We start from the raw sequence: 25,491 nt of genomic DNA on the forward strand, positions 1-25,491 counted from the left end.
GACTGGTCTAACCGGAAAACAGCTACAATGATCAACACTGGGCTGAAGGGAGCTGGGGCTTAAAAGAGCTCACAGTATTCATGCGCATCAGGTGTGAGCAGGCTAGCCGCAGCCAGCCACAGGTAAGCTGAATTCCTCCACCCATCCTTGGCCTGCAGGGGTGGAGACAAAGCAGTGAGCAGGGGATTATAGGTAATAGAGTTTCCAGCATGAGCAGACTGGATTCCACAAAACCTGGCATGGATTGGGAATGGATGTCAATTACCAAATAGTGTCCAAATGGCTGGAAGTCAGTATATACATGAAGGGGAGGGTCTGAAAGCTTATTAGAACACTGGAGAGTCCCACAGTTCATCCCCCTGGTGGTGGACATGAGAACGCAGAGAGCAAGTCATGACAATCACTGGGCCGACAAATACTGAGCCGCAAAATACTGAGCTCCCAAAAACAGAGCTGCCAAAAACAGGAGCATTGAAGGCAAAAAGTTAAGGGAGAACATTGCCAATGATGCCAGGACTAGAACAAACCCATAAAAAAAAAAAGCCATTACAGCTGGTAGTAGTAATTAAAGGGCAACATATCTGAATTGCTTGGAATATAATTAGTCAAGAACAATAATAATATACCCAAATAAAGAATAGGTGCCGGGAGGTGTCTATGCCTCACAAAACAAAACGACAACCTTCTTGCAATGGCTTTTTATGTAGCTTTTGAATTTACAGTTCCAATTCTGACATTGCTGAAGCTTCAATGTCCCTTTGGGAAAGTAGGGCACCTCTGCAAACCTTGAAGCTTCAAGTACACCAGAGGTATAAAGGCATAAGTGTCCTACCTTTTCGTCTGAACTCCAGTGAAAGTAATCTTCCATCAGTTTCTTAACCTCTTTTCAGGCTACCTAGAGCTCTCACTGTTCCTCTCCCCACTTCATCTTAACAATTGTTTGGTACTATGGGGAAGACATTACATTGATTTTTGTGCCACATTTTAAGACTTTAAGGTACAATTCAATATGTGGACTTGAATTTGCAGATATTGAGTAATAAAATTCAGAATTCTAATGGGGGTAAAATTCCATAAGAAGACACGTACAAATGAATCATACAGTAGTCCTTAATCAGGATCCTTATGAATATATGTCTTAAAGTGGCATAAAAACAGCCACACCTTTTTCAGACAGAATCGCCATTCTCTAAGCTTATTTGACTAAACAAAGCTTTTTAAATCACAATCTTTATTACATTTTTTCAACACATACAAACCAATGTGTACGAGACCATAAGCGCCGGCAGCCTTAGCTCAGAGACAGGACAGCAGTATTCAGTTAATATTATTGAGGTACAGTTACTGGTAATGACAGCATTAAGATGTCTGAGCTAGTTACAGTGGTATATTTGTAGGTATATGGGCGCCACTAAGAAGAAATTGACTAATAAGTAATAAAGATATCTACATCTGGGTGACGGTGCTCGCAGTGTAGGGAGAACCACTGACCTCCCCAAAATTAAATCTTCGTGACCAAGGTCAACAAAAACTTCCAAAATTTATATGCAAATCCCCAGCACTCGTCCAAACAGTAACTTCACAAATGATGGATCAAGGTACAACAATAAGTACAAATATCAACAATGCAGGTGATGTTTCTTGTCCTTTATTCCTGTATGTCTCCAGGCTGAAAGATCTCTTAAAACAAAGGCAGCCGACACGTGTTTCGTCGCAACATGGGTAGTACCCCGCGACTTTTTCAAGGCTCTGTCTCTAGAGTAACATGCTTATATCTCGTGGTTCTAATTCCGTCCCACGGGGGAAAAATCAACAAAAAATTGCCAAACGGTGTCCAAAAGGGTCAGGATGCCGTGCAGTATCTCATAAGACGTATCGCGTTTTCGAAAGCGGAGTGTCGACGGAACCACATAAATCAATGCCTCCTAGCCGAGTGCGGTGCATTAAGATGTCTATCAAAAGAAAGGCCCCACTATAGAAAGGCAACGCAATAGAAATACACCCAAGAAACACAGCCATTCAGGAAACACAGCTTATACTGAGCCGCCAAATATACTGAGCCGCCAAAAATAGGAGTGTTGAAGCCCAAAAGTTAGGCGGGAACCATGCCAAAGGGCCAGGTCTAACAAGCAAATAACCACCCCGCTTCCCCAAACAAAACAAGACATCACAGCTGGTAGTAATGAAGGGACAACACATCTGACTACCTTGGAATATAAAAAGCCTAGAACTATCATAATAAACTCAAATGAAGAGCAGGTGGCAGCAGGTGTCTATGCCTCCAAAAGGTTAACACCAGCCTCCTTGCAATGGCTCATCATGTAGCTTTATTAAATGTTCAGTACCAATTCTGACACTGCTGAAGCTTTGAGTACACTAGAGGTATTTAGGCATGGGCAGTTGCTCAAGTAATCCTACCTTTTTGGCTACCCACAGGGAATGTGATCTTTCATTAGTTTCTAAACCTCGCAATCAGGCTACGTCAACCTCTCAATATCGCTCTAGCCACTGTCATCTTATACATTTTTTGGAACCCTGGGCAAGGCATTATATTGATTTTTGAGAGGCATTTTCTGAAATATTAATATCCAGATTAATATGAGGCCTTACATTTGCAGATATTGAGTAACAAAATTAATATTTTGAATAAGGGGTAAAATGCCACAAGTACACATGAATCATACCAGTCATTACCCAGGATCCTTATGTTTACATGTCTTAAAGTTGCATAAAGACACCCAACAGCTTGTCAAATGGTAACACCATTCTTTAAGCCTGTTTGACTAAACAAAGATTTTAAATAAATATTTCTTAAATATTTTCAGAACATAACAAACCAATGTGTACAAGACCATAAGCCCTGGAAGACCTAACTTAGACAGCATAACAGTATTCTGTTAACATAACAGTGGTTCAGTTAGTAGCTATAACAGCATTAAGATGTACATAAAAAATACACAATAATAGAAAGAAGCGCCAACAACTGAGCCGCCACAGACTGAACTACTACATATTGAGCTGACAAAAAGTCAGCCGACAAATATGGAGTCACCAAATACTGAGCTGGAAAAAACAGAATCCAAAAACAGAACCATCAAAAATTGGAGGGTGACAAGTCTCCGACCGTGGTGGGACCGGGCGAGGTAAGAGCGGTGATAGCCGCACACCACCGGGGTCGCAATCCCACGACTAACTGGAGCGGGCAGTGGCGGTGAACAGCCAGGCCGTCGAGCAGCGGACCCCGCCCTGACGTCTGGACATTCACGGAGAAAGCAGGGGTCACAAGTCGAAGGCAATGGCCAAATACGGACTTAATGGTGAACTCCAAGAGGCGGCGAACCGGACAACTATGTAGTAAGTGAACACTTGGTCAGCAAAGACCGAACCTAGTTGACACTGCCTGAAGTCGAGCCTCGCTCGGCGAGACAAAAATGGAGAATCAATGACACTCTCCGGCTACCTATGATCTCTTCATACCAGGCATTATGGATCATCAATCCTGTGCTGAGGCCAATAAACGGGGACATCTGGTGGACGCTCTTCTCCCCCTACAGATGTGTTGGGCAACGGGATTTAGGCCCTCTGCAAAGTTGGGGTGGCGGGCAGTTTCTATACCGTCTTGCAGGGAAGCAGGGAGGGGGGAGGGATCCAGGGTTAATAAGGGGCGTTTTATTTTGGTTCATTGGTTTTCAGGCGCACTATCAGTTTGTGTAGACAACTTCACTGGAATTCCACAGTCATCTAGACCGTTCCTTCCACACCGGCACCACACCACATGATCACTACTCGTGACGCAGCCCAGCAAGACCAAAGGCGCATGCAAGTCCTGCCTATAATTTCCTGGAATGTGAATGGCCTCCGCGACAAGCTAAAGCGCGGATTAGTCCTCCAATATCTAAAGCGTAAGGCGCCAGCGATAACACTGTTGCAAGAGACCCATCTGACGGACGAGGGCTACATGTAAAGCACTTGACAGATGGGGTTTCAAACTAGCGGTCCACTCTGAGTTTACGACCGGCTCTCGCGGGATGGGGATTCTCATCAGAAAACAGTGCCCAATCGTAGTCAAAAAGACATATACAGATGACCAGGGCCGGTTCGCGGCACTGACATGTCAATGGGAGGGCCGTCTACTTAACATAGTCTCAGTCTATCTCCCCCCAAGCACTCCACTCTATAACATACCCGGCGCTGGGAGCGTTCCTACTACAGCTCCCCCAGGGCAATTTAATTATCGATGGCGATCTCAACGCTACGTTGGATGACACCATCGACCGCACACCTCCACGACATCAGCATAGGGCACACTCAGCACTCACGGACTTCATGGAGACACTGGGCCTCGCGGATGTCTGGAGGCACAGTCACCCGCAGGAGCGACAATACACATACCACTCGGGCGCCCATAACAGCTTCTCACGAATAGATCACATATTGGCACCGGCGGGTGAGATAGCACACTTCTCGGAGGTTTCCCACCTGGCGAGAGGTATCTCCGACCATTCCCCACTTAGCACTATTTACACTTGGCACACACTAAATACACGTAGGACATACCCGATCTATCCTGGATATTTGAAAAATCCAGCAATAGCGAAGGGTCTATTAGAAGCTACCACGTATTATTTTACCGAAAACGAAACCTCAGTCCCCTCACCGCTTACCCTATGGGAGGCATACAAAACCGTATTCCGGGGGCAGGCAATCTCCCTCATAACACGACATAAGGGAGAAAAATCCAAGCAAATGGAGACACTTGAGGGAGAGATCGCCAATCTGGAGAGGGATCTGGGCTCAGAGCCCTCTGACGATCTCGCACATAGGCTATTGGTCAAACAGCAAGAATACAAAGGCCATCTGTGGGAAGATACTAAGTCACGGCTATCGGCAACACAACATACGATATACGAAATGGGCGACAAAGCTGGAAAACTGCTAGTCTGGCTTGATAAGCGCGAGACCACGGACAGATGGGTTGCAGAACTCAGCCTGCCCACGGTAGATACCACGCAGAGCCCACAGGAGGTGGTAGATCTCCTAGCACAACATTACGAACAAGTCTATGCCTCCGCACATTCACACACGCAGGAGGAGCTAGATTACTTCCTCCGTGACATCAGACTCCCTAAACTAGCGGAGGCGGAGTCTCAACTTCTAGAAGCAAAGCTGACGGCAGACGAACTGGCCTTAGCAATTCATAAACTTCAGTCTGGGAAGGCCCTCGGCCCCAACGGAATCCCCGTGGAATGGTTTAAGCGTAACGCTGCGACCTTGGCACTCCATCTCTTAACGATGTTTGAGGCGGGCCTGGAGGTGGGTGAATTACCACGAGATCAGCGCTTGGCGACTATAGTGGCCATCTGCAAACCTGGGAAGCCCCGGACAGACTGCACCTCCTACAGGCCTATATCCCTGATAAATGCGGAAGCAAACATTTTGGCCAAAACCTTGGCCAACCGACTCACGCCGTATCTACCCAAATTATTACACCCCGACCAATCGGGCTTCATGCCAGGGAGAAATACTGCTCTAAACCTACGGCGCTTACATGGTGTTATGGGACGCAGGCACACGATTCAAGAGGACGCCATTATACTCTCATTAGATGTAAGAATGGCCTTCGACACGGTCGAGTGGCCTTTCCTATTTGCTGTCCTCAAAAAGCTAGGATTTGGCCCCAGGTTCTGCTCGTGGATACAACTCCTCTACACTAATCCCCTGGCGCACGTGGTGGCGAATGGCCACATCTCCAGGGAATTTGCACTGCATCGCGGCACACGACAGGGTTGCCCACTATCGCCACTGCTCTTTGCCCTCATACTGGAGCCCCTGGCGGGATGGGTACGGCAGGACCCGCTCATACGTGGGCTCCGATGGACTGCCGACTATGAAGAGCGTATATCGCTGTACTCAGACGATATCCTCCTATACCTGGCCTCTCCGAGCAGATCCTTGTCCTGCCTCTGTGAGTCCTATGGGAGATTCTCAGGATACACTATCAATTGGGCGAAGTCAGTGCTCTATGTTTTACACGGCCCCCCACCTCGACTACCAGTTGGCTGTAACGTTAAAATAGTGACAGACCACTTCGAATACCTAGGGATACATATAACGCACAGCCCTGAGATATTCACAGCCCTCAATCTCCACGCCCCACTGCAGAGGTTGCAGCGAGACACTAAGTACTGGAAATCGCTACCGTTAACACTCCTAGGTAGGGCAGTGCTCTTTAAAATGATGGCTCTGACACGTTTTCTGTACGCCCTCCAAAATACCCCTTTCCTGCTTCCCCAATCATACTTCCGGGCTATGGAAGCAGAGGTCACTAAGCTCCTCTGGGACAACAAGCCGGCTCGAATAGCAATGGTTAAGCTGTGTCGAACATGGTACCATGGTGAAATTGCACTCCCTCATATCCAGACCTATTAGTGGGCTTCCCAACTAACCGTAATAAATAATTGGCTCCATGTCCCTCACACGGACCCGGCTTATGGGCTTGACAGGGTAGGAATGGGAGACGAAGGTCTGTATCGCGCAATCTACGGTAAACCGCAGGCCCTGCTAGATCCGACGAAGCACACCCTCCAAATATGGCAAACAGTACATAGAAAACTGGGATGGCAGAACAAAATCACACAGGCCACTCCATTTTGGGTCACGAACAGACTGGGCAAGGGATTCCACAAATGGGATGCTATCGGCATCTCCAGGGTCGGGGACCTCTGGATACGGGGGAAGATGATTACATTCGAGCAACTCCAATCCAAATATGGGATGGCACCAACGGAGCTTTTCCGATATTATCAAATAAAGCACACATTAGAGGCCGCAATCCCGCCCACCACCAACTTACCCGAGGCATCCCCACTAGAAGACAGGCTACTCACAGAGCATATGGGCAAAAGGGCAATTTCCATGACGTACCGGAAAATCATTAATAACGCACCTGACCCCATGCAAAAGCTCCGTGATAAATGGGTCGCTGACCTGGGACAGCTGGACGACTCAGACTGGCAGGACGCATTAGCCTCACCCAGGGAAGCGGCAATCCCATTCCGACTTCGTCTGATAACTTAAGATCCCCCACAGAGTGTACTACACACGACTGACACTTCACCACATGGGGAGAGCAGACACTCCACTTAGCTTGAGGGGGTGTGGGGCATCTGGCACTTTTTTCCACACTATCTGGGAATGCCCTGTGATAGTGAAATATTGGAGATTGGTAATGGGGAAAATCACACGATTCAGCGGTTACCCAGTCCCGCCCGAACCCAAGCGTTGCCTTTTAAATATATGGGAACCCACAGACCTTAATATCACACGACAAACATCGGCAACCTTGGGAAAGATGATGGCAAAAAAGAATATCGCAAGACACTGGGGTACAGCGGCCGCCCCCACACTCGCAGAATGGTGTAAAGACATGGAAATAGCTATGGTAGCTGAAAAAACGGTATACGTACGTAGGGGTGCCCGAAAAAATGGATACGGCTATGGAAAGGGTGGAACATATACAGGGGGAGCTATGTACATTACCGATTATAACACAAGACCCTGCCGAAATGATGTGAAGTGGACATTTGTAACAGAATACTGTGATTTGCTTATGGGGTGGACGACACAATGATGACTGTAGTTCACAACCCACTCGATAGATGTCTTAAAAAAACAAGCTGAATATAAGATGGAATACCTGGATGTCTATATGCTTTGACCGTGTGCCTCCTGATTGTTGTTATTTTCTTGAAAATAAAAATATATATATTTTTTTTTTTAAATTGGAGAGTGAAAGGCAAAACTTTAGGGTGGAACCAAATCGCGAGTCGACACAAATACAGAGCCGACACAAAGACAGAGCCGACACAAAGACAGAGCCGACACAAAGACGGAGCCGACACAAAGACGGAGCCGACACAAAGACGGAGCCGACACAAAGACGGAGCCGACACAAAGACGGAGCCGACACAAAGACGGAGCCGACACAAAGACGGAGCCGACACAAACACAGAGCCGACACAAACACAGAGCCGACACAAACACAGAGCCGACACAAACACAGAGCCGACACAAACACAGAGCCGACACAAACACAGAGCCGACACAAACACAGAGCCGACACAAACACAGAGCCGACACAAACACAGAGCCGACACAGACGGAGATAACAAAAAGATCTTCCAAAAACAGAACCACCAAAAATAGGAGAGTTGAAGCCCAAAAGTTAGGGGAGAACCAAACTAAAGATGCCAGGTCTAACAGGCAAAGCACCAACCCTTCCACACCCAACAATAAAACAAGCCATCACAGCTGGTAGTAGTAATGAAGGGACAACACGTCTAACTACCTCGGAATATAAGTTTAGAAATACCATAATAAACCCAAATAAAGAGTAGGTGGGGCAAGTGTCTATGCCTCCAAAAAGTTAACACCGGTGTCATTCAGTGGATTATTGTGTAGCTTTTAATTTACAGTACAAGTTCTGACATTGCTGAAGCTTCAAGTACACTATTAGGGCTGCCCTTAGGAGGCGCAGGTTGAGCTTCTTCCAACCGAGCATCTGCAGAACATCAACTACAGCACAAATTCCAAAACTTGCTAAAGCCAGGCATTTTCAAAAGAAAAACACAGTCGATATTTTTACCTGGCAAACTATTTGCAAATAATTTCTATCAAGACAGTCCTCAGACCGTACCAAACTCAAACCCAAACGGTACCATATTCACAAAGAACCAAAACAAACTCGCCTGATATCAGTAGTACAAACGAACCAGTTCTCCACTGCCGACTCTTCAGACCAAACAGTCAGAGCCAAGGGTTTCACTGTTTAGGACTCCAGACTTAGGTGTCTCTGGGCACTGATTGACGGCTTATGGTGCAGTACAGGGAGAGGATGGCCCCACCGTGCACGTTCCTTCTGTGTCTCCGTCCCCACGGCGCAGACCAGCGCATTGCAGGCGCACAGTGTCTCCTCGTGTTCGGGCTTCGTGGGGCAAATGCTCCTCTTGGATTCTTAGGAAGACAGCCTAGGCCTGATCCGACCTCCGGGCAAATCTGCATCTGGGCAGGTTCCGCGCCGCTGCTCTCCTCGCCCTGTCCACACAGAGGAGGTCAAGGTCAGCCCCACGACTCAGTCCAGGAGGTGGCTGGCTGCCCCCACTATATCCTGTGTAGTCGTCACGGAGCAATTCAAGGTGTGTGGGTGAGGTGGGTACCCCAGCGCAGCACCAGTCCAGGCAAGGGGAGGGGGTAAGTCAGGGGCAAGCTGTCCATTTCAGAACTCGTGGAACAGCCTCTCCCTGTGGCTCCGCAGTTCAGGCCCAAAGCAGTGGCTGTGTTCCTCAGAGGTCGCTTGGTCATCCGCACCGCCTCCCCTTCGCACCGCCTCCCCTTCACACCGCCATAGCGGCACATGGGAGGTCCAAACGCACAGTCGCAGGGGGGATCCACCCCCCCCCCGCAGCAATACAGGGGGCACTTCAGAGTCAGAGATGGAGGGGAGTAATGACACAGCTACGCATGCGCCACCCGCACTGCGCGGGCCGCTTCTGAAGGCCTTCGTTCCTTCTTAGCGCTACGCGAGCCCCCGCGAGGCCTCTGCAGGGCTCATATGTCCTATGATGTACCGCATCAACACGTGGTCTTAATGAGGCTTAGGGCATGTTAGTGGTCTCCCCCAGCACTTCGCTTGCGGCAGCTGTTCTGGCGGGTAGGGGCAAGTCAGGGGAGCAGGCCGCTTACCTCCATGGACTCTCAGCTGGCCTGTCCCGCAGCTCAGCTACCCAGCCACCTGGCGCTCGTTGTCGGACGCGGGGGATCGCCAGGCTGTTTCAGCGGTTGTCTTCTTTCGTCTGAGCAGCGGCTCACGCAGGCATCCGCTGTTTCACTGCAGCAGGCAGGCAGTCAGGTTCCCAGGGCGGGGAGGACCCAGCAGCTTGCCGCCTCCCAGGCCGTCGCTCCTCGTTAGCGCTATACGCTCCCCCGCAAGGCCTCCGCAGGGCTTATATGCCCGATGTCTCACCGCATCAGCAAGCGGTCCCAGTGCGGTTTAGGGCATCCTTATAGTCTTCCCCTGCCCATCGCTAGTGGCAGGTGTTCTGGCGGGTGGGTGGCGAGTCCGGGGAGCAGGCCGCTTAACTTCCTGTACTCGCAGCAGGCCTGTCCCGCAGCTCAGCGATCCAGCCACCGCGTGCTCGTCGTCGGCTGCAGGGATCACCAGGCTGTTCTCACTGTTGTCTTCTTTCGCCTGAGCGGCGGCTCGCACCTACACCCACCAGTTCACTCCAGTAGGGTGGCAATCCCCAGGGAGGGGGGGGGCCCCAGCAGCTTGCCTCCTCCCCTCAGCTATGTCGACAGCCCCACGTGTGCAGGTCCACGCCTCGTGGGCCGTTACTGCAGGCCGTGGCACTTCACCACTTCACGTGTGCCTCACTGCTGGGCCTCCACAGGGCACATCGTCGCATCCAGCGGTCCGTAAGTTTCGTTGGAGGGGCAGCGCAGACGGTGGCCATCCGCAGTCCTCCCCAGCGATGACCACTGCGATATACTCGCCGATCGGGGGAGGCCGGGCGTCTTGCAACTGCCGACCGCGTCCCCGGAGGTGCTCGGCAGCGCGCCCCTCGGCGCCAGGTCTCACAAAATCGTATTCGCACTGTTTCTTGCGTTCTACGCCTTCGCCCGTTCCCGGTCTTGGGCTGCCACTGAAGAGGCGCACGAGTGCTAGCTGGGTGCACTCGGATGGCTGGGGATACTAGAGTTTGACAGGAAAATTAGGGGCAGAACTACGGAGCTCTAGCGATGCACGTCCGCCATGCTTGGCTGGCTGGCTGGCCACGCCCCCCGTGAATAGTGCTCTCATTACTAAAACAGAACAGTAGGTAGTTATTGTTTGGACCATAGTTTCCATAGGAAAAGCTATTTTTGTTTCGCCAATAACTTTGTGGCGCTTGATGAATCTTCACGAATTATTCACAAAACTTCCACTTTTTGGTTCAGCTGCTGTGTTTGGAAGTTTTGGGCGATCTGTCAAGCAGGGATAGAGAAAAAAAAGGGGATCCCAAAACTAGTTTTCCCCATGTTATGTCTATGGGGAGTTTCATTTTTTTAACACAACTGCAGCCCGAACCGCTGAACGGAATTACACCAAATTTGGCAGAAAGCTAGATGTTGGTCTACAAAGCGTGCTTTTTGTTATTTGGTGTAAATCCGTTGAGTTGTTTGAGATATTTAACTTTAAAAAAAAAATAGATATCTGGAAACGCGAGTCCTTGCAGTGGACTCTCGGATCCTACTAAAATTTGATTGGCTGCCAACACTAACCAGGTTAAGTTGGCAGCCATCTTGAGATTCTGCTTGAAGCAGAGTCCCACAAAAAAAGTAATAACAAAAGAAAAGTGGGCAGGGTAGGAATATCATGACGCTCCCCCCCCCACACCCTCCTGGATATGGTGGTCACCATCTGTGCTTCAGAGGAGTTCAGATGGCTCCTACAAAGCAAATAGGAGCCTGCGTCTTGAAGGGGGGAGGAAGGGATGGTCAGCGAATTAGTACTACTTAAGGCACAATTTGGGTGAAACCTATGGTGCTCACTGAAATTCGCTAAGATCAATAGCTGTTAGTTACCATGGCTTGAGTGCTCAGGCCTTTCCTAGAGTTCAGGAAAAATAAAAAGTAAGTAGTCCATGCAAAGCCTAGGATACTTCAAGAAATTTGAATTACCAGACGAGTTTGCTTCAGGGGAGACTGGTGTTCATGGGCAAAAGGGGCGTTGCCCTGCCACCCTCTGGGAAGAGGCAAGAACAGGAAAAAAAACAGCAATTGAAAATAAATTACTGCTTTGAGGCAGTGTCCTGAATCTCCTGGGTGAACACTGAAGATGTCCTTCTACACAAGCACCAGGCGTGTGAGGTTTTATTCAATCTGCAGGCACAAGCTCCAGCAGTGACATTACACGAGGGAGTGCTGGATTAGAATGACATTGCTCTACTTGGTCTTGGGGCGCATGAATAATGGACCTGGGAGGAGTTTCAAAACTCCATGCACTTCAATGGCTAGGGGTGGAACAGGCCTTTGAGGACAAGGAGGGAGTGGGTGGCAACAATGTTGATTATCACAGGAGCTGCTCTCCAGGCGTCAACGCATGGTGAGCACTGTATTTGGTTTCACTTTGAAAACATTATGCAGCTGAGCACGCAATGTTCCAATCTCGACAATGGAGGCCCAAGAAAAGGAAGGAACCAGTTGCTGACAACAATTAAACTAGCAGACTAAGAGTTAAGTGTGCAGTTAAGCCACTGCATCAGGATCATCACCCTGCCCCCCACAAACCTTCCTGCTTTAGCAGCTACAGAGGGAGTGGGGTTCTTGATGGGCCTTGTCTGTCTGCAGCTTGGCAGACAGACTCCTAATGAACTAGGGTGAAGAGGTAAATGGTGAAAATATGGATGAGTGGATGACTGGATGAATGGAAAATATGGATGAGTGAAAGGATGGATGTAAAGATGGATAAGTAAAACAATGTATGAGTGAAAGGCAGGGTAGATGGATGTCAGGATGGAAGAGTGAATAGATGGTGAGTGAAAGGGTACATAGAGGCATGTATGAGTGGATGGAACGATGGTTGAGAGAGAGGATAAGAGATTAGTGAAAGGATGGATAGATCGAGCAAAAGGGTGAATGGATAAGCGAAAGGAAGGATGGGTGGATAAGTAGAAGGATTGGTTTGATGGATGGTGTCCCTGGACCAGTGGTGCCTCTCCTTTATGGGCTCCACAGCTACACTCTCCATTTATATTGTTTGGAGAGTGAATATTAATTCACTCCTGGCACAATCAAAATAAAATACAGACCCGCTTTGGGTCCATTTACAAACAGAGGCAGCAACTGACATGGATTGCTGACACATGTGCATGAAGGTGCCTGCGCCATTCCAGCACTGAGAATGTCAGTGTGACTAGGTGTGAGTTAAAGTGAGAAGTTCTGTGAAGGAGTTAGTGAGTGAGAATAAGTGACAGTAAGAAGAGTATGTGTGAGAATCAATGTCAGTGAGGGAGACTGAGAGAAAGTAACTGAGTATCACTGTGTGTGAGGCACAATAAGACAGAGTAATTCAGAATGGGTCAGAGTAGAATGAGTGAGATGCATGAATTAGAAAGACTGAGTGAGTCTGTAAACTTAGGTTATTATTTACAAAAGGCCTGCACCGCCAGAGCATCCCTTTAGACACTCCGGTGATGCAGGCCTCTCAATCACATCTATGAGACACAAAGCCACCCTGCATGGCCTCAGAAAGGGTAAGACAAGGCAGCGCAAAGTGCTGCATGCCTTACTGTGTCAAGGAGGCGTGCCGTGAGCATTGCAGTGGGTGTTTCCATGCAACACCCATGGATTTTGACACTGCCCCAGATTTACAACGTCACATAAACCTGGGGCAGCACCAGAACCTTACACTTCCCCAGAGCAGGCTTAACAAGGAGAAATATTTATTTCTTCTAGTTGTTTCTTCTTTCCCTGTGCTGCAGAATGCATTATACAGAACAAGGACAATGCCTCCATGGATTGTTTTTGTGCAGCCAGATGTCCCTTCCTGTACAAAAACAATCCTGCCAACAAAGCAGAACAGGGTGCTGTGTCTGTCAAGTCAAGTTTATTATGATATGGAACTCCTACGGAGGTCCACAAAATTACACACTACAGGTTAAACGAGAAATACTTCACATTCAATAAATAATTCTTCCTTTGTACAAGGCTGCCTCCCAAACATCCATTATCATACATACTGTGCGGAGTGCAAGGGACAATGAAACAGTCATATAAAACAGCAAAGTGCAAAATGCCGCATACAAGAGAAAAAATAGGGCAAAGCATTCCTATGAAGCAAGAGGAAAAATATTAGGACAAAAATGCAATAGAATTTAAATTACCTAATAAACAGCCAAGAAAGTAAAAAAAAAATGATCAATCCTATGACAGACCATTTCATTTGGTGGAGACAAGACAAATAAACGGGTCTCATGGGTAAAATGAACGTTACATTTGATTAATGATGGTCTTAAAAAAATGTGCCTAGCCTTTTGTAGCTCCGGACACACGATTAAAATCTTGAACTTGTAGACAGCACATTTCACAAATTCTCTCCTCTTTTGGGATTTGATCCCAAATGCCAGTAACTTCTCATAGGGGCAACACGTGGCGTCTCAATAAGAGTGTCAACCTTCTAATCCAATGAGGTAGGTTCCAAGTTAAATAGGGCTGTGGTTTGTTGCCCAGTGGCTCCCACAAACCACCTCATTACGCGACGTTGGCTGACTTAAAGCAGTATCTCTGGCCAGGCTAATAGCTGTTACAGACTTCTTTATAAACAGCATCAATACAGACTTTGACATGGAAGAGTCAGTGTTCCAGCTAAGAAAAATAAATAATTTGCTCGCTCAAAGGACCTAAAGAATGTGTTTGTGCTAGGCACCAAATTGTACGCTGGCTAAAAGGATAGGAATGCACTGTATCTCGTAGACATACATTCCTCCCTTCGAGACAAAAGACTTGCGGCACTGCACTACACCAAATCTTTGTAAATTAGGCCCTTAGTGCAAGAACGTGTGAGGGAACCCTTCAAGAGGCTCATTGGAATATGAACAAAGGATTACACCCCCCACTTTTAAAAGTCACCAGCCACCACAGGTTTGCTTCCGGACGCTGCAAGACAGTCCACCAACTTCCTAGCTAAAGACTCATGTTAGTATTTCTACTGGCATACCCACTCTCAATGTGTTAATCATGCACCTACCTATAACCAGTAGCATCCTAGTTCAACAGACTGCTTTTGTGCATGGTGTAAATATCAACAATTCATGGGGCACTATGCAATTGCGTAGCCCACATGCTTGAGAAAAGCAATTAGGCAAAGGCCTCAGAACTATCAAATACACAGCCTCTAAAAACCACAAAAAGTTAATACAAGATAGAACTAGTACTGCAGCTCGTGTTTCATTTGCTAAGCTGCCTTTTTGAATTGCCACATCTAGAAACTGCAAGTCCTGAGTAGTACCATTTTAATGATTTCAGGTGTCACTGGGCAAAACATTTTTGTGGGTCCCTGTATGGATCACATTTTAAAGTTTGGTCATTTCGCGATATTCAATGGTACCTTTTAACTAGGTCACAAACACAATTGAGATTCCTTGCCTGGAACCTCAAATATTCTTAGGACACTGTTTTAGAGAGGGTAAGGAGGTGGCAGTAGGCAGAGAGGTTTTGATAGAGTGAAAACTAGACTGAAAGCTCACGTTTCCCAGGGGGCCCCGGACAGTTGCCGACTTTGAGCTATAACTCCTCATGACCAGAGAAGTGCCAGAGAGTACGTGTGGATAAGGGGTGTGAGCAGGGCAGATGCTGCAGAGGCCTGAAGAAGACTGAAGCAGTATAATGAAGTTGCTTGAAAATGTTAGGGTCTCCCTTGTCAAAGTCACCATCAACCTGATAACATTCATCCCCACCCTGCCCACCCTTCTCCTACCCCACTAAGTTATTGAACATGCGATATAGCAAGTCTGGTTTAAAATGACTTCTTGGCGATATACAAGGGCCATAAAGCAGCTCAATGATCGTATAAACACTGAACAATTTGCAGAACAATGTTCTATTTGCCACGCCTCCCTTCCATCTGATGCTTTAAATGACCCAATATGGTCGCGCTCAGATTACCAGACATTCATTTGATAGGTAGTGCTCCAGCACATCGCAGCAGCGGTACATTACTACCAATCCAAGTCTACAAGTGCTTCCCCATGGGAAGTAGGTACTTAAGATACCCAATGTACCTCCATTTCAAGTATCTTGGACCCTGCTGCCCTCGTTTGCTCCCCTCAGAGGAGCCAAGTTGCACCTTGACCACAGGCAGGAGTTCAATTTGTTAGTATATTTCGGTCCTTTGAACTAGGGGTGAAGTATCAGGAGCTGAAGATCAGCCATTCCACTCTCAGAACTGTGCTCACTTACCTGCGGAAATGTTGGGCATGTCACTTCCAGGGGTCATGGTGCCTCTTCCAGTTACTAATCCCCGTACTGCAATAGAAACACCTTACACGGTCATCATAACCTGCAGAAGACAAAGCTGGTGAAAGAGGGAACTGCTTAGCCATAAACCACCCCACGGTCCCAGGCCACAAAATCCCAACCACTTAAGTTTTCCTTAGTGACAGTGTCTTAAAGCAGAATAATCCCACTCTAAGTTCTTAAGAGAATTTGGAGTATTGGCTGACAAATGACCAGAAACCCTATTTATGATTGGGCCTTTGATATTTGCCAAAAATAGAAGTAGTCGCTATATTTTATAGTAGATACTTTTGACTAAATCAGCAAAACAGAAACAAATGTACATAGGACCAATTCTGGGTCCCTTCGATACAGCAGCTGTCAGACGTACGGCTGCTATTGATTATCATTGCATACAGGAGTAAGAATTTCATAGGAATTGTATTCTCTTCCCAAATGACTTGCATCAAAAAAGTTGTGCACATTTAATGAAATGCACCTGTGGAAAGAACTTTAAAGAAGGATTGTACATTTGTCCAAAGGTGTGCGGTGATGAAGGATTAGCTTTGACAACTCTCATATTTTATTTGTTGTTGCTTTTTTTGAATTATTTTTTATTAACCAGTTGCTTGATACATATCCATATACATCATCAATACAGGATGGAATAGGGCTTCATTAGTTTAAGGAGTAATACAATTACAATCAATTAAATCTCACTATTCCGTAGCCAATCATCTTGAGCATTAATCACATTGATTTTTAATATTCCCCGGGTACGATGTTCATTAACTTCTATACTTTTCCCATTGGGTCCAAACTTTTCCCCATTTTTGGGGGGCATCCTCTACTCGCGTAGACCACTTTTACGGCTTGCTGACACCAGTCTAGGTCTTATTTCCAGGCCCCCTCCCTTGGTGGATCAGCTGCACCCCATGCGCTTGCTATATTCCTCTTTGCTACTCCAGAGGCCAGTGTAAATTGCTTGGGCCGGGTTAATTCCCCTGTCACTCCCAGTAAGTGCCATCGTGCCTCGACTGGAACCTGTTTATCCACCACTGCTGCCATTACCCAGGATGCCCCTTCCCAGTACTGTCAAATCTTGCGACAGGCCTAGAGGATGTGGAAAAAGGTGCCCACCTCCCCACAACTCCTAGCACATTGACTGGAGTCGCAGCGGCCCAACCTTTGTTTCAGAGTTCGGGTAATGTATGACCTGGGCAAAGACTAGTCTAAATCTTGCACGTATTGCAATTTCCCTAGGGCTCTGAATGGCCTCTGCCCAGTTGCCATCTTCCAACAGTACCAAGTCCGTCTCCCATGCGTCCCACAAGGGAACCCAAAAGAGCTGTAAATAACGGAACCTCTCTCGTCTGCCAGATTGTATTCTATCGTTGCCCACACACGTAGTTAGTTCTATATAAATGTTGCAATGCAAGTGTCTGCAGAACTGCTGATAGGTCTAGAAGCAGCCTTAAAGAAAGGCAAATGATGAGGTCCTCGAATGTAATCATTGTTCCATTCCGCCAGACGCCCCCGAGCTTGTCGATCCCGATGAGGCTCCACCTATGGAAGCCCATCAAGCCACCCCCCTCAGCCAATTGATCGAGTGTCCCTTAGGGGGGTATGGTCCGTGAGTTTGGATTCCCACCCCAGTAATTTTGTGCCCACCCGCCATACCTGAATAACCGTTCTCGTGTGTGCCGGGAGATGCGACTTACGTCCTCCTCTATACAATACCACAGGGTAGCCCCCAGGCCCCATTACGTGATGGTCCACCATTTAGGCAGGTTCCGTGTATGGCGCAAAGACCCAGTCATTCACGTTTACAAGCTGGGACGCCAAGTAATAGCTCCTGACGTCTGGTACCACCAGTCCGCCCTCATGAACTCCCTATTGCAGCTTATGCAGTGCAATTCGGGGGCAGCCCCCAGCCCACAATAGGGTGTGTATTTGTCCATCATTTGTACGGAAAAACTGCGCTCGAGACCTGATGCAGGGTATTCTGGAGTACATATAACAACCTTGGGAGGGCCATCATTTTGAACAGGACAGCCCTTCCCTTAAGCTTTCGCCAGTTCACCACATCTCTGTGCAATCGCTCCAACTGAGGATACAAGTTCAGTTCTAGAAACCTCTCTGCCGACCTGGTGACCCAAATCCCCAAATATTTAAATTCCTCTTGTTGCGCCAGAGCCACACAAACAGACGTAAGGTGCAGAGTTTCGCACCCTAAGGGAAAGACTAATGATTTATCCCAATTTATTGGATAGCCGGAAAAATTACCGAAGGTTCTAAAGAAATGGATGAGTCTGTGGATTGTGTGGCGTGGCCTATGTGCATAAAGCAGGATGTTGTCCGCATATAGAGATACGTTCCTCCCAACCACCCCCAACATCTATCCCATGCACCAAAGGATCGCTACGCACCCATGCCGCTATCGGTTCCAAAGCAATTGCGAAGTCCATCGGGGAGAGCTGACATCCCTGGCATGTGCCTCTGTGGACAGCAAATGGTCTAGATATCGCCCGTTGACCCGAACTCTCCCCAACGGGTCGGAGTATAGAAGACGGACCCAAGCACAAAACTTTGGTCCAAAGCCGAGCTTAGACAGAACTATAAATGAGAATGCCCACTCGATGCGGTCAAATGCCATACAAGTATCTAGCGACAGCACTGCTGCAGCCTCTGTCGGGCACGATGCCAACTCGTGCATTACCCAGTATAGGCGACGGAGGTTCAGTCTACTGCTTCTCTGTGGCATAAACCCTGATTGGTCCGGGTGAATTATTGTGGAACTGATGGGACGGAATCTATTGGCCAACACCTTTGCCAGCACTTTGGCTTCAAAGTTGAGCATGGAGATGGGCCTATATGAGCCACATAGCTCCGGTGGCTTGCCAGGTTTAGGAATGACCACTATTGTGGCTAGCCTAAGGTCCTCTGGTAGACGTCCCTCCTCCCGCGCCACGCAAAATCTGTTAAACATCTTCTGCTGCGTGTGTCAGCAGGGATATATCTTTAAGGAATTCAGTGCATTCCTCTTCTGTTGTGGCTGAGGCCGAATTATATAACATATCTCTGCCTGGACATAGCCTCTTGAAAACACTTTATATGCCTCTCACAACACACACTAAATTAACCGAATCTGTGTTCTCTATGAAGTATTATTCTGTGCGTTCTCTAAACTTGTCCTGAAATTCATAATCCCGAAAGAGCCAGGGATCCATACATGGTGGAAGAACTTTGTTTCGGGCCGGGCCTCGCAAGGACACCTCCACCAGGGAATGGTCCAATATACCCCTAGCTTTATGCTGCGCGTCTCTGAACTGTACGACATGCACACATTGTGTCAAAATGTGATCTAATCTTGACCCACTAACATGTACTACTGATATATGTGTGTATTGCCTAGTGGATGGGTTATGCTCTCTCCACAGATCTATAAGCCCCATTTTTACTCGAATTTTCCGCAATGGCTGGGGCCCCCCACCTTGGAAGATGGCTTGGCTCTATCCAGTTCCCAGGACATCGTACCATCCATATCTCTCCCCAGCAGGAGGATCCCGTGGGTAGGTCCAGTATTAGTTTGTTTAGCAGCGGAAGCGTATCCGCGTCAAGCTTCGGGGGTACATAGGTGGAGCACAGGTTAAGAGTGCGTCCTTTCCAAGTCTCTGTCAGTACCACATAGCTGCCCAGAGAATCATGCCATATATGTCCCAGTATAAAGGGTACAGCTTTACTGACTAGTATTGCTACCCCTCTAGAGCCAGAGGTAAATCCTGCGTGTGCCAGGAGGTCTTATCCAAACCTGTTGAGTGCCAAGTAGCACTTGCCCTTCACATGTGTCCCCTGCAATAAGACCAGATCAGGAGAATGTCTACGTAGGTATTGCAGTACCAAAGTCTGTTTATTTCTATCATTTAGCCCATTAACATTCCACGACAGGACCCTAATGGTGTTGTGTGTCGATTTAGATACCGTATATAGGTTTCCGAATTTATGTCCTTAAATAGGAACAATTCGCATTGCCCATATTTAGGCATAGAAATCCTACCCTTATATAGGCATTATCCATGCTAACCAAATACAGGCATGGCCACCTACATTCGTTCATCTACGTCACAACGAGTTCTTGGAAAACCAGACTCTTAAGCCTTTAGGACTTCCCCTTGCTTGGATATTGATTTCTCCAAGAGCTCACTTATTATGCATGAACATCTATTCCTTAGGGGTTCATTCATGACGTTCTTCTGCCCGACTTTTACGTCAATACTGGCATTCCTAAACACCTTCAAGGTATAAATATACCTTCACTTACCATGGCAAACCACGGTTTGGCTGCCTACTTGCACGACGCGGCTCACCACGGCTAGTTCGGAAGGAAGTCAAGTCCCCGCCTGATGCACTGACCAGACGCTGTCATCCACCTCGCAGAGAATCCACCTCCAGTGTTTCTGACCCCCCTTGCGGGTTGTTAGAGATCGAGACTCGGAAAAAGATTCCAACCTCACTCATTCTAAGGTATGGAGCAGACTAGAACCTAGAGGGACTTTTGGCAAATCTTGGCAACTATAGCTAAACTAGACTATAGACAGACAGCACCTACTTCTTACCTCGTACTACACTTAGGTTAGGTACACTGGGGTAGAACTAGCTAGACGCATCAGATGAATATTAACATTTTAGCCTGTGTTATTTATGTATGTATTTTTATGAATAGCTGTCATAGCTAAGAACCATGCTATTGCAGTGTTATTTTATCTTACTGCTAATGCTGTGCGTATTATACTTCGCATTCTGTCTTACGATTGTTGCAGTTCATATCTCTTGCACGAGAAATAAGACTGTAAAATAAACCCTTTTTATTGAAACGTCCGTCTAGCTATTTCTGTGTAACTCTGTAGAAACTAAGCATGCACAATTGACTGAGTGAAACTGTTATCTAATGTACGGTGTCAAATTACTTTACCACAGACAAACATACTGTACATAGACAATGAATCGTACAAGTGTGTAAATCAATGTACATGAGGTTTCTACATAAAGTAATCAGTGTTACAAGGTGTAGGAGTCACATATCATCAACACTGTTAGGAATTATATGTTGCGTACGTGCTCAGGAGAAAACCAAAGTCTGGTTTTAAAACATAATGCAGTGATTGCATGTAAAAAGACTTTATTACCACCCAAATAAACTCTTTTTAGCAACCTTGGAATAATCATAGCTTGAGGGGAAAAAAGGGACAAGCTATGCCTTACAGTTTACATACAACTCCTTGATGCCCGTTCATTGCTCACTGGGCTATATTAGAAGAATATTAACTTTTTAACTACCAGTAACTAAAGGATCTTCGTAACAAACGAAGTAACCCACTGAGTGCTCCATATACAATACAAATCCGTAATTTGCATGTTGAAAGTAAGGCTGTTGCCTGGTAGAATTTGTACCGGCATGACCAGTGTTTTAGGGTCCCACAGTACTGCCTAGTGCCACACACAACAGGTTAATGCAACTCAGTATAGTGTCACCCTGTATTACCACAGGGTCACCAATTTGTCACGCGTATTAATCGATCTGAGATGATAGCACATTCATTAACAGTCTGCCTTTCCTGCTTCTGGAGCCAAGAGGACTTTGTTCTGTCCTAGGACACAGTTAGATTAGTTGAACGTGAGTATTAACCACCCAGTTGTGATCCTATATCTGCAGTGGGTATTTGAAGTGCCTCATCCACACGGATGGAACCACACCTTAGGACTAGCATGTGTTATTTGCAGTCCCAACTCTGGTCTGACAGATAATAGTGCACTTTGCAGCTTATTTTACCAGGATAAGTGGCAGCTGCTGCATTACATGTTCAAGCAGGTCAGACACGGGTGAACAGACTTTGTCACAGCATGCGGTTTGCCCAGGAGTGTAGCTACAAATGATGCAGTAGGTGCAGTGGCACCAGAGCCCAGGGCTGCGAGGTGCCCACTTCACCCCAATTGTGTTGGGCTGAGGTACTGTGTCTTGGGAATCTTGTCAGGCTGCACCGGACTAACCGAATAATCTCTGCCTTCAGCTAGATTAGCTCTTAGAAATGGCATAAACTAGTGAACCCTGGAGAAGAGAGCCGAGGTGGTCATCATAAGTTAGATACAACAGCTTACAAATGTGTCATGCTACGTGTGTGTAGAAAGAATGAGTGTCTCAGACTAAGAGAAAGCGTGGCAGTACGGGAAGTAAGTGCAACTTAAGTTCATCCTGTCATCGTGTTCAGTTACAGTGCTGTTTGATTCACTGAGTTACTAAAGCACCAAGAGCTACAAAGGCATCTCACCCACATTTCAAGGGTGGCAGTTACGTTCAGCAATAGCCTGGAGGGAAAAAATGCACTCATTCAGAACACATGAGAGCCAGAAGGATGGCTGTGCTCAAAGAGCTCCCCACAGTCGTTAGCTGACTATTGGTGGAGGGAATACTAGAGGAAGCCAGCCGGGTGTGTTGCTGCATCCTGAGAAAAAAGAAGTGTGGCGTAGACTGATAAGAGTGGGGGTACTGCAGAAGCACAGAGGAACATGGGGGCAGTGAGTTCAGGTTGTAAGAGCCTGAAAGGAGGTACTGCTACAAGATCATGGAGAAGGGAGAGAACACTCCTGTAGTGGCATGTTTTGGAGGGAATAACCCTGCAGGGTCCTATTGTCACTAGAGAGAGTCCCTGTGCTGGAGCAGAAAGGGAGGGAGGTCTGCAGTACGACAAGTGAATACTGAATGAACCGAGATTAAAGCAGTCAGTACTGCAGTTGCCTGGAGGGATAGTGGATTTTGGGTGCCTGGGAAGACAGGGTGCTGCGGGGATCTGGAGGATGGGTGAGAGACTGCTACATCAGCTGTTCAAAAGCAGCGTTGGCATCAGGTCAGTTATGTTATGTTAATGGGTTTTTGTAGCGCGCACAGCTACTCCTAGGAGTGTCCCGGCGCAAGCCTGTGAGGATCCAGAAAGGGAGAAGAGTTAAAATAGGAAGGTTTTAAGCTGCTTTTTAAACTGATTAATCTCTTTGATGGCCCGTAGAGGGACGGGAAGCAAGTTCTAGGCCATCGCTGCCTTAACGGCGAAGGATCTGCCCCCCATTCTCTGAAGGCGCACCCGAGGAATTCTTGCAAGCAGCAGGGAAGATGATATTAGATGCCTAGTTGGCACATAAAAAGCAAAACGTTTCCTGAGAAATGGGGGGCCCCCAGCATATAGGGCGCGGTAAGCTATCACCAAAGCCTTGAACTCCACGCGCTTCCTTACCGGGAGCCAATGAAGCGTGCGCAAATGATGGGCCATGCATGTCAGTCATGATAGCACCAAATTTCTGGTGCCGATACAAACTGCATTGTACTCAATTAATGCGGGACGGAGTTCTGAAGTGTTCTTAGTGCCAACATTGGCAACACACCCCACCCACACAAACACATAGCATGCATGCTACATAAATAAATGCACAACACAACTTTTGTTTGGGTAAATATTGCTGCAGGTTTATTACATACAACGGTATGCAATATGGTGGGTTATCTTAACGGGCCATCAAAGGGCAGGCAGCCATCTGGGCCGCCTGATGAGCCAAGCAGCACTGGGGCAAACACCATCTGTGCTGCCCCTTCTGGTGATCCTCTTCCTGAATCATGTGACACATTTGGTCCCTTATAACTCACGCCCCTTCCAGGACGGAGCGTAGCAAGGTAAGTCCCCGGTTGTTCAGGCCCACAACCGCCCGAAGGAATAACGGGGTTCAAACACGGTTTTCCAGGAACCTTCCATGAGGCTCCTGGGATTTGGCTCTGGCACCCCTATTGTGCCGCGCAGAGGTAACCTTCTGTACCCATTTGCTTCCAGACACGCCAGAAGGCGTGTCCGGCGCAAAAGAGGATGCCCGGATGGCGGGGGAAGGTCTACATACCTTCCCCCAATCTTCGGTGCGCCGGAAGTGACGCTCCTAGCGCACCACAGGCCAGGATGGGGCGACTCCTCCCTGAGTCCCAGCAATAGAGAAGGGGGTGGGTTGGTACCCAGATGGCACTAGAGGGCCGCCCTCTTGAGTGGCCCCCTGCTTGGGCCACGGGCAGCCGCAAATTTTATGTGAGTGCTAAGACCTGTCCAGGATTTTAAATTTTATTTTTTTGTCAGTAGTGTTTTTTTATTTTATTATTAATGCAAGACGCGAGGTACGAGAGAGCAAAGAAAAGTTCTTTCCTGGATGAGATTTTCACAAATAGAAACAGTAAAGGACAGCTTTTGAGCAATCTACCATGTCCATGTTATTCACTCATGGGCATGCTGCTAGTACTGCATAGAGTAATTAAATGCCGAGGGCACTATGTTGCACTGCTTTGGTAGTTTACCTGATTTGAGTTAATAATTAAACTTTCAGTGAAGTGTCACTCGCGCTGTCACACATTACACATACAAATGTCACACATAGGTATTCTGCAAACATGTAAATTTTACACAAAAGCAGGATGAAAATTTGGCAGCCTTGGTCCCAGTTGGTAGAAAAAATTGCAAAATCGCCAAAAGCCAGACATTTTCCCCATGCCAAAAAATAAATGCATTGGAATTTATGCAGGGCTTTAAGTAGGATAAAAAAACTGGGGGAGGGTGGGGGGTGTCTCTCAAAATGGCGTGGCTGATGTAATTGGGGAATGGCTTAAAACACGCAAGCTGAACATCCGTGCTTAGCGTAGTGTGCTGCCTAAATGGTAATTTGCTGCTTCTGTCACTGCATCCAGATGTATAATACAAGCAATATGGGTGTTAGTTCCATAAGCTAAAGAAGGAACAACTATGGCTTCGTTGTATATACTATTGAAAATGTTTCAGTTCTGTAAAGTGTGAACGAACTATAACGAGTGTCTTTAAAGTTACATCAACGCCAGTGACGGGTGGCACTGCTGCAGTTAAGATTTTTTTTCTGCTCTTGAGGGAGAGAGCAAAAACAGAGAGCCCGATAGCGACCCGTCTCAGCACCTGCATAAAAAGCGGCCGCGCCACTGAAAGACCAGATTTTATGTAATCACAAGTTATTTTACCTGACTTTAATCCTGGGTAAATTTGATGTGCACAGTGACGGTTAAGACCTGCCTGGTGCCGCGTCCACTAACGCGGAAATCCATACAAACAAGGCCTGCCCCTAGAGAGCACATTGGTCCAGTCACTCGGGGGGCAGGCCAGAAGCATTTTGCAGGGACGTCATAGGCAGCGCTTTCGCGCTACGAAAGATGACGGCCCTGCGCTGCTCCGTGACCTCTGCAGGATTTTGATTGGCTGCGCTGCCCCCCTCCGAGATTTTGTGCACTCGGCCAAGTAAAGCCCAAGGGGCTTATTTATGAGCCCTTGCGTCACTTTTGCGCCGCCGGTGCATCACTTTTTGTGACGCACCAGCAGCGTAAAAGATGCACAATGTTGCATCATATTTACAAAGTGA

The 25,491-nt window shown here is 47.4% G+C and overlaps 1 long non-coding RNA gene across 1 annotated transcript in view; it reads right to left on the reverse strand.

Moving 5' to 3' along the window:
* LOC146812135 (uncharacterized) overlaps positions 1–25,216 on the reverse strand; it is a 130,753-nt gene extending 105,537 nt beyond the window's left edge. Inside the window, exons 1-2 of the long non-coding RNA XR_014965871.1 lie at positions 25,097–25,216; positions 15,997–16,096 (exon numbers count right to left, since the gene is read on the reverse strand). This is a non-coding gene — a long non-coding RNA (uncharacterized LOC146812135). The remainder of the gene's footprint in view (positions 1–15,996; positions 16,097–25,096) is intronic.
* Between the last annotated feature and the right edge of the window lie 275 nt (positions 25,217–25,491).

Source organism: Triturus cristatus, chromosome 7 (genome assembly GCF_964204655.1).
Source record: "Triturus cristatus chromosome 7, aTriCri1.1, whole genome shotgun sequence".
Taxonomy (NCBI): Eukaryota; Metazoa; Chordata; class Amphibia; order Caudata; family Salamandridae; genus Triturus; species Triturus cristatus.